This window comes from Cryptomeria japonica, chromosome 6, assembly GCF_030272615.1.
Source record: "Cryptomeria japonica chromosome 6, Sugi_1.0, whole genome shotgun sequence".
Classification (NCBI taxonomy): Eukaryota; Viridiplantae; Streptophyta; class Pinopsida; order Cupressales; family Cupressaceae; genus Cryptomeria; species Cryptomeria japonica.
The window spans coordinates 57366357-57377008 of record NC_081410.1 but is presented as its reverse complement, the minus strand read 5'-3'; the positions used below and the strand labels follow the sequence as shown (position 1 = coordinate 57377008).

The 10652-nt window shown below is 34.9% G+C and overlaps 1 pseudogene; it reads left to right on the top strand.

Moving 5' to 3' along the window:
• The first annotated feature begins 2191 nt into the window (after positions 1–2191).
• On the top strand, positions 2192–9700 carry LOC131876493 (ATP-dependent 6-phosphofructokinase 7-like; annotated as a pseudogene).
• The last annotated feature ends 952 nt before the right edge of the window (positions 9701–10652 follow it).

Sequence of the window (10652 nt, the reverse complement as noted above, 5' to 3'; positions counted from 1 at the left end):
ATGCAAAGACAAATGAGGTAATGGATGACCTAATGAAAGAACCAAATGAAGTCACCCCGCATAATGTTTGTATCCTAGATTGGTGTTTAAAGGCTTGAAATGATGACTTCTTCTATGGTGAAAGTGTGTAACTCAATCCTTTGTTTTTAGATGAGTGTATTTCTACAACCGATTTTCAAGTTGATATTTGAGAATATGATTCAATGACCTAATGACTTCTCAAGTTTCTTCACATCACAAATTATATGAAGGTTGTTTGATTCATGGGTTAATATATTCTAATCCAAATCATCAAAAGGATCTTTAGATGGAGAAATTTGATATACTTAATATGATGCTTGACCACATAATCAATATCATAGAAAGTGGTACCCAAATATTTTAAGAGACCCTAATGATTTATGATGAGATATGGTTGTTTGGTTCGTTGGTGAAATATATTTCTCATCTTATACATTTTGATCTTGCCGACTGACTGAGCTTACAGGTGTCACATAGGTGCACGCCACTTTTCCATAAAGGTGCCTATTTCTCTCAGCCTGTGAATGGTTTTGTATGACAATCCTGGAGAAGTTTGAGGTGGCCTTTGCCTACCATGTACATACTTTAGTGAGAATTTTTGTTGTGTCATTTCATTTTTGGTTCATTTTTGGTTTCTCCAGCTATTCCCTATGTTGTTTCCTCTTTGACTTTGTTGCCCAATGGATAGTACACTGGTCTGCAAAACCATAGATTTTGGGTTCATCCTACATCCTTTGTAGTCCTTATCCCTAGTTAGAGCTAGCTATTGCCCCATATTTGACATACCCAAAATTTGAACTTAAAATTGTTCCCAATGTTGAATGAAGGTCCAAATATGTGTCTATACATAATGAGTGAGCATGTGATCCAAGGTTGTCATTCATAACCTACATTATCATCAATCATAAATATGTCAGTCAAAATGTGAAAAAGGGATTAATTTTGAAAATTATAAATAATTGACAAAAATTCCTTTGTGAACATATCCTAACAATCTTTTTGTGTCATATGACCAATTTTTGTGTGAACCCAGTTCACAGTTTGCGATATTTTAAACTTTCAATTTTGATGTCCCTCGCTCAAAAACAATTAAAATCCCTCACCCTAGGTATCATCATGAGGAATAAATGATGGTATTTTCTCATCCTCCTAACTTGAAGGCATTTTTTGAATTCAGAAGCCTAACTCCTTACCAATTGAAAGTTGTGGTCATATTTATTAGAATTATTCTTTTAAAAATAATTCAAATATTTTAAATTGTTTTCAATATATTTCCCATTTTTTACCTTTTTGAAGAGAAAGAGAAATCAAATTCCTTTTTTAGGTTCAGATGGAATAAATCTTTTGCTCAAAGCCCTTTATTGCTCAAAAATTTCAAAATTCCAACCTTGATAAGTTAAAAATGCTCAAAAAATGAGTAAACCTAACCTATTGCTTTGAAAAGTTAAAATTCTAACCTTAATAGGTTAAAAAAGCTCAAAAAGTGAGTAATCCTAACCTATTATGCTCACTTTTTCACAAATCTTAACTTTCTAACCTCCCTTGCCTAAAAAAAACTTAAGTTGAGAAATTCATAACTATTTTTGCAAAGTTATGTACAAAATGGAGATGTTTAAAAGGCTCTAGAATTCTCTAGACAAATGAGATGCACAAGTATAAAAAATCAATTCTATGACTTTTTCTCCTACCCTCTCTTCTCGTGCACTTGTTGGAACTACATAGATCAAGTAGACAATAGTGCAAATGTTGTGGTTATAGCAAAGGCACATGAGTTGCTTGACAGGGTTTTCTAAAGAGATGCAATCTGGAGTAAACAGCTTTCAAAAATTAATAGCACATGCAAAATGTAGAATCATAAGACTTGTTTGATAGAATGCCTCAAGAGATTTGATCTCATGGTATGCATGACTGGTCCAGATATGCATAAAATGGACATATTGAAAGAGCTTCCAGATGAAAGCAATTATTAGGTGTAAAGCCGAATTCACTTGGTTGGCCTTCATGCCAATGGCAGCTACCTTGAAGACGCAATAAATCTTGTGATTATAATTCTTATCAAGTTCATGGATACTATGTGGGTGTGTGTTCTTGGTGCATGCAAACGTAACAAAATAATACGGTTTTATCGAATATTGAATCTACTAATGCCCACGAATATAAATTTGGAACCATGGATGAGGCACGTAAATTGTTTGCTAAAATGCTTTAAGGGAATGTCATCCCACCGAATGCAAATGTGGTTACAAAGGATATTGTTTTTCAAATAAATAGAGCTAGAGGATGTCATTTCTATCGAGTAGGGCCACATGAAAGGGTGTGTTTCCAATCACATGAAGTGTGTGCTTGGGTAGTGACATGCGCTGGATTATGCTCAGGGCTGAATACCATCATTCAAGGAATTGTATGTGGATTATGGTATATGTATGGGGTTCGAGATATCATTGAGATTGAGGATAGATATAGAGGATTTTATGCTCGCAATACCATTCCTTTAACACCTAAGGCTATCAATGATATTCATAATTTTAGGATAACCAATGAACAACTGAGAGGGAGGATGGTGAATCAGTTGTTAACAGATTATATCAATTAATCCACTTTACAACCTTAAACCGAAGCATATAAACATTAAGTATTGGAATACCAAAAATAGATATCGGTAAGCAATAAAAATTAAGAATAAAACACAGAACTAACACAATGAAACCATACCACATAACAGCATGATTTGTATGTGGAAAACCCAAAAAGGGAAAAACCACAGTGGGAAGCCTACCCACAGTCAGATGATACTTCTACAGAAAGTATGTGATACAATGAGGGGCTTGCACATTCAGGAAGGCACACTGCCTAGAGCGTACTGCTCATTACAAAAGATTCTCACTGACTAGAGCGAGGTTATAACCACCTCAAGATAATTGGACAACAATCCAATAGAGTGAACTTCCAGAGATAGCATCTACCATGCCTGATTAAAGTCTCGATTAAGCTCAATACTGGAGGCCTTTGACCTCTTCCTTAAACCCAATTCAATCACCTATGATTGGCCAAATCTCCTTCGCATATGATATTACATTTCACGACCATGATACATATTCCACATGATCTATAATGAGATCTTACATCAATTTATACCAACCCTAAGGCCTAAACCAATTAGGTTGGCCACCTAAAACATATTATAATATCTTCAAGAAGTTGAAGCATGATCAAAGAACATCTTTAGCATCTTGAAATCCATCTAGAAGCTGCACCAACACCACTTATGCATCCTATCAAGAATTCTCAGTAAACGCTCTGTTGGTTAAACCTTAAACCAATGTCGATATGGGTTTACAAGAGTATATGATAGAAACCGATCACCAAGTCAATACCAACTGACCAAAACATGCTCCAGAAGCTTATAACACATAAAATCAAACATACTCCATTGATCCAAACATGTCGAAAGTGTCCAATAGATAGTCTCTTTTATCAGTAACCAAAACTTGTCTGTTGATAATAGCTAGTGTCGGTAACCAGCCATAACAGCTAGTGTTGACATAAATGATAAAACATCAATGCAACACATAATCAATTCCTTCATAATACCAAAAATCTCCCCCTTTGTCATTGATGGCAACACTAGATGTGAAAAAACATCTAAGTACCAAGAAATGCCAAACACATCTCCCCCTGTGGAAGACAACCAATAATCTCCTAATTATCAATAACTCTCCCCTGTGAATAATATCTCTGAAAAGTTCTGAATTTTTTTTCACATCACTATCTCTCCCCCTTTGACATCAATGCCAAAAATCTGAAAAAAAATATCAAAGCAATAATATAAACCTCTAAATCTCAAAGCTGACTACTTCCCCTGAGTAGTAGCACCACACATCGATGCCAAAATGAATAGTATCTCTGATAATGCATGCCAGACTGATGCCAAACTGCATCAATCAAGTCTCTGTCGGAGGGGCAGAAAAACCTAACCCGTCTCTCAAATACTCAAATGATTCCTTAAACAACGGTTTAGTGAATATATCTACAATCTGTTCTTTAGTGTTCACATAAACCAATTTAAATTCCTTTTCTTCTACCTTGTCCTTCATAAAGTTATACTTTATTGATATGTGTTTAGTCTTAGAGTGAAATATCATATTCTTAGACATGTCAATAGTTGCAAAGTTATCACAATAGATAACTACCAGATGACTATAATTTACCTTGATATCCTTCAACATTTGCTTCATCCACAAGACTCGAGTGCATGATTGTTTTTTGCTAATCTATGAAACCAGTTTCTTTCCAAGAAAGAAAGCTCCACTAGAAGTGCTCTTCTTGTCATCAGTATCACCTCCCCAAGCTAAATCTATATATGCACATAAAGTGAAGTCATCATCTCTAGAATACCATAAGCCATATTTTGTTGTTCCTTGCAAATATCGGTATATCCTCTTTATTGCACATTCATGATTTTCTTAAGGATTACTTTGATACCTTGAAATAATACTTAAAACATTCATAATATCTGGTCTAATCTGAGTTAGATATAACAAGCCACCAATCATAGACTTATACCTTGTTGAATTTACCAGTGTAGATGTGTCTTTGATAGATAATTTCTCACTTGTCACCATAGGAGTACTTACCGGTTTGGAATTATCCATACCAAACTTCTTCAAAAATTCCCTGAAATAATTAATTTAACAGATAAAAATGCCTTTGTCAATTTGATTAATCTGCAAACCTAAGAAAAAACTCATCTCACCAATTTGGGCATTTCAAATTCATTCTTCATATTATTAGAAAATTCCATGCACAATTTATCTTCACCTCCAAAAAAGATATCATCATCAGTGATCTTATAATATAAATTACTATTAGCATTGTCTTTAGTAAAATCAAGCTTCAAAAGATATGTATCCAACCTTGCATACCAAGCTCTAGGAGCTTGTTTCAATCCTTATAAAGCTTTCTTCAATCTGCAAACCATATCTTTATCATCTGTTAGTAAAAATCCATCAGGCTTCTCAATGTATACTTCTTCTTCAAGTTCACCATTCAAAAATGCACATTTAACATCCATTTGATAGACCTTATAGTTGTTATAAGTTTCATAGGGAAGAAATAGTCTAACAACTTCAATTCTAGCTATAGGTGCAAAATGTTTCACCATAATCAATTCCTTCCATTTGAGAATATCCTTTACAAACCAATCTAGCCTTGTTTCTTACAACTTGACCATCCTCATTTAGTTTATTCCTAAAAACCCATTTAGTTCGAATAACATTCTTATATTTAGGTTGAGGAACTAAAGTCCAAGTCTCATTCTTCTCTATCTGATCTAATTGATCTTCCATAGCCTTTAACCAATGTTTATCTTTACAAGCTTCAATAATAGATGCCAGTTCAATTTGAGAAATAAGACACACCGCTTCATTTGCCAGTCTTCTTCTTATCATAACTCCTTTGTTCCTATCTCCAATGATTTGATCTTCAGAATAATTTAATCTTACATAACTTGGTGTCTTCTGAACTTCAGCTTCACTGATCTGATCATAAGTCACAGTTGAATTTTCTGATTGTGCCAGTGTAACTATCTCAGTTTCCTATACCGATTGAGGCATTGTCAATTCAGTTATGATCATTTCCACTGCTGGTTCCCTATCATATGATATAGATTGATTTTAGTATTGCTAATACACTTTCACATTTGCGCTCTCCACAATTTTTTGCAATCTTTTGTTATAACATCTATATGCTTTGCTTTCAATTGAATAACCAAGAAATATCCCTTCATCACATCTAGGATCAAACTTTCCAATTGAATCATCCCTTTTGATATAATATTTACTTCCAAAACTTTTGAAATATTTAATAGTAGGTGTATGTCCAAACCATAGTTCATAAGGGGTCTTACCAGTTTCACCTTTGATGTGAACTCTATTGAATGTGTAGACTATTGTACTCAGTGCTTCTCTCCAGTAGATGTGAGGCAATTTGGCTTCCATCGTCATAGTTCTTTCTGCATCCAAAATGGTTATGTTCTTCCTTTCCACAACTCCATTCTGCTGAGGAGTCCTAGGTGCAGATAACTGCCTCCTAATTCTATTTGTCTCACAATAACTGTTAAATTCATGAGAAGTGAACTCACCACCTTGATCTAATCTTATACATTTGATTTTCAATCCAGTTTTTGTTTCTACCTTTACTTTAAAGATCTTGAATTTCCCAAAAGCTTCAAACTTCTCCCTAAGAAAAGTCACCCACATCATTCTAGAATAGTCATCAATTATCAACATGAAATACCTATCCCCTTGAAAGCTTCTAGTCCTTGCTAGACCACATAAATCAGTGTGAATCAAATCAAGTACATCATTAGATTTATAATGTATGCTCTTAAAAGAAGTTCTAACTTTCTTTCCCAATTGACATTCCTTACATACCAGATTATGATGTTTCATAATCTTAGGTATATCTCTAACTGCTTTTGTTGAACTTATCTTAACGATACAATCAAAATTAACTTAACACAACCTTTTATGCCATAACCAACTCTCATCAATATGAGCAATCAGATTTGTCTTATTACCAGTGTTCAAGTGAAATATACTAACTCCAGTCTAAATACCAGTTGCAATCTCCAAACTAGTCTTGTTAATGATTTTGCATTTTCTATCTTTAAACTGAAGTTGGAAACCCTTGTCCACCAATTGACCAACACTCAAAAGATTATTCTTTAAACCTTCTACATAATAGACATTATCAATAGTATTCTTGCTATCCAAAGAAATAATACCTCTACTTTTGATCATACACGCTTTGTCATCTCCAAATATGACTTGATCGCCATTTTATTCCTGTAGGGACATAAATTTTATTTTATCTCCATTCATATGATGTGAGCATCCACTATCAATTACCTATTCATCCTTGTCTTCAAATTTTGCTATCAAGGCCTTTTATTCATTCTCTATAGCTAGTGTTGGTTCATCTTCCTTTAAAGCATAGAACACCCATTCCTTTCCATTGTCAGATCCGCTAGCAGAGTCTATTGCTGGTTCATCCTCAGAGTCATTACTTACTCCTTCCTCATCCGCTATGTAGCATTGTTTACTTTTCTCAAATCTATATCTGTTCTGATTGGGCTTAAATGATTTCTTAACTCTCTCTTCAAATCTTGCATTTCTTTCAGGACATCTAGATGCAAATTGACCAATCTTATTACATGCAAAACATTTAAAAGGTGCTTTTCCTTCATACTTACTTTTTGTCAGTCCTTTAGGTACTCTTCTAGCGAATAAGGCATCAAGTTGCTCAAATTCTTCATCCTCTTTCCTCATATCTTCCAATTCCTTTGCATGTAAGGCTTTCCAATCACTCTTTCTGATAGATGTTGATGCATGAAAAGAAGGTTCAGATTTTGCAGCTCCAGAAGGTCCAAATTATTCAAGCTCAAAAGTAGATAATTTCCCAATTAGAATGTCTCTATTAACTGAAGTGTTTTCCATTGTTCTCAACTCATTAATTGTAGTTGCCTTCATCTTGGAAGCTGGTGGAAGGGAACTCAAGACTTTGGAAACTATTTCATCTTCACTCAGAGACCCTCCACAACATTGAATTCCCATGACAATCTCATTTACTCTTTCCATAAATACAACAATTCTTTCATTATCTTTCATCTTCAAGTTTTCATATCTTACCCAGTAACCATCAAGTTTAGCAATTTTGATAGTAGGATCACCTTCATTTAGAGTTTGCAATTTATCCCACATAACCTTTTCCAATGATTTATTAGTTAGTCCCATGATTTGCTGATCAGTAAGTGCACACAAGAGGGCTTCTCTAGCTCTGCAATCATTTTCAATATTCTTGTCCAGGTCAGGAGGAGCAGGATTGCCAGATGTCAGATCATAAGGTGTGTATCCTTTCTCAGTGATCTCCCAAATATCCTTGCTAAGACATCTAAGATGAGTCTCCATTTAGATTTTCCATATCCCATAATTTTTTCCATCAAGCTTAGGGATTTCTCTTCTGAAAATAGTTGTCGGTGGATTAGAAGTATTTGCTGCCATAGGATCTACCTCAAGTGGTTAAGATTCTTGCAAAAGAGCACCAAATATCTGATACGAATTGTTAGGATAACTAGTGAACAACTGAGAGGGGAGGTGAATCAGTTGTTAACAAATTATATCAATTAACCCACTTTACAACCTTAAACTGGAGCATATAAACATTAAGTACTAGAATACTAGAAATAGATACCGATAAGTAATAAAACTTAAGAATAAAACAGAGAACTAACGCAATGCAACCATACCACATAACACCATGATTTGTATGTGGAAAACCCGAAAAGGGAAAAGCCATGGTGGAAAGCCTACCTACAGTCTGATGATACTTCTGTAGAAAGTATGTGACACAATGAGGGGCCTGCACATGTAGGAAGGCACATTGCCTAGAGCATACTGCTCATTACAAAAGAGTCTCACTGACTATAGAGAGGTTATAACCACCTCAAGATAATTGGACAACAATCCAATAGAGTGAACTGCCAGAGATAGCATCTACCATGCCTAATTACAATCTCGATTAAGCTCAATACCAGAGGCTTTTGACCTCTTCCTTAAACCCAATTCGATCACCTATGATCGACCAAATCTCCTCTGCATATGATATTACATTTCACGACCATGATACATTTTCCACATGATCTATAATGAGATCTTACATCAATTTATACCAACCTAAAGTCCTAAACCAATTAGGTCGGCCACCTAAAAGATATTATAATAAGATCATTACATTAATTCATATTATAATGATATGTCATGTTGTCTTAAGACCAAAACAACAATAACCAATCCATAAAACATCCTGGTAATGTTTAGAGTACACGTTAACATGATATCAGTCCATAACCTAAATAGGTACCAGATCTATTCTGGGTCCACCATGCCAAAGCAATGTCTTCAAGCAGTTGAAGCACGATCAAAGAACATCTTCATCATCCTGAAATCCATCTAGAAGCCGCAACAACACCACTTATGCATGTTGTCAAGAATTCTCAGTAAAAGCTCTATCAGTTAAACCTTAAACCAATGCTGGTATGGGTTTACAAGAGTGTATGACAGCATCTGATCACCAATTCAATACCAACTGACCAAAACATGCTCTAGAAGCATATAACACATAAAATCAAACATACTCCATTGATCCAAACATGTCGGAAGTGTCCAACAGATAGTCTCTTCTGCTGGTAACCAAAACTTGTCTGTTGGTAATAGCTAGTTGTCGATAACCAACCATAACAGCTAGTGTTGACATCAATTACAAAACATCAATGCAACACATAATCAATTCCTTCATAATGCCAACACATAAGCGTGGAGGCACTATTTTGGGCACTTCACATGGAGGTCATAAAAGTTCAAAGATAGTTGACAATATTCAAAACCGTGCCATTAATCAAGTCTATATTATTGGAGGTGATAGAACCCAAAGAGGGGCAGCTATTATTTATGAGAAAATTTAGAAGTGTGTCTTGAATATTGTAGTTGTGGGGATACCTAAAACAATTGACAATGATATTCCAGTCATTGACAAATCCTTTGGTTTTGATATAGTTTTAGAGGAATCCCAATGTGTTGGCATTCAAAACATTGCCTCACATAGGCTATCACATCTCTCTTAAGTCTCAACCAGAAATATAAGGGTGTCATATCCACAATAATCTTATTCACACCAAGGTGTCCAAAATAAGGGATATTATGCATTTCTTCCATGATTAAATCCCTTAACCCTCATTTATTAGAAACATGCATCCTCCTTATATATCTAAGAAGGCCATCTAGTTCAAAAGTGTATCCATGAAAATGATGGTCGAAAGGATTAGTCTCTAAGGAGCTCTTGACTAAGTCATAATATTTGTCATGTTGGAGATTATCAAACACCTACTATCTCGAGGTAGTTCTCATGGTTGATATCACTACTAGGTGCCTTCTTCTACTTAAAGCATCATCCACTCTATTTTTCTTTCCCTTGATGTAGTCTATCCCCAAATAATACTCACTTAAGAATTCTAACCATCTTCTCTGCCTCACATTTAGATTAGGTTGGGTAAAGATGTACCTTTACCCATTATGATATGTTTTTATCTCAAATGGCTTACCCAAGAGATAGTGTCCATATTTGGAGAGCATGGATAATAGCAGCCAATTCTAAGTCATGTGGTGCATATTTGGCTTCATGTTCCTTTAATTTCTTAGATTCATAGGCTACCACCTATTCATTCTGCATTAACACCCCTCCTATTCCTTCTCCTAACACATCAGTGATAACTGTGAATCATCCATTTGGGTTAGGTATGGTAAGTATACGTGATGAGGTCAACTTTTGCTTTAGTGAGTATAGGTGTTGAGGTCAATTTTTGTTTTAGTAAGTTATGACATCATAACCTCCTAATGGAGCCACATAAAGGTTCACTTCTATTAGGAAGTTGGGAAGTTGTAATTTGCTTCATGCCAAACATCTATTTACCATTCACTTTACCTAGTTTCCATATTGAATATTCCAAGGTTTAGACATATAACCAAGCTTAATATTCAATCTAGATACAATTCTGGGATCCACAAAGCATTCAATAG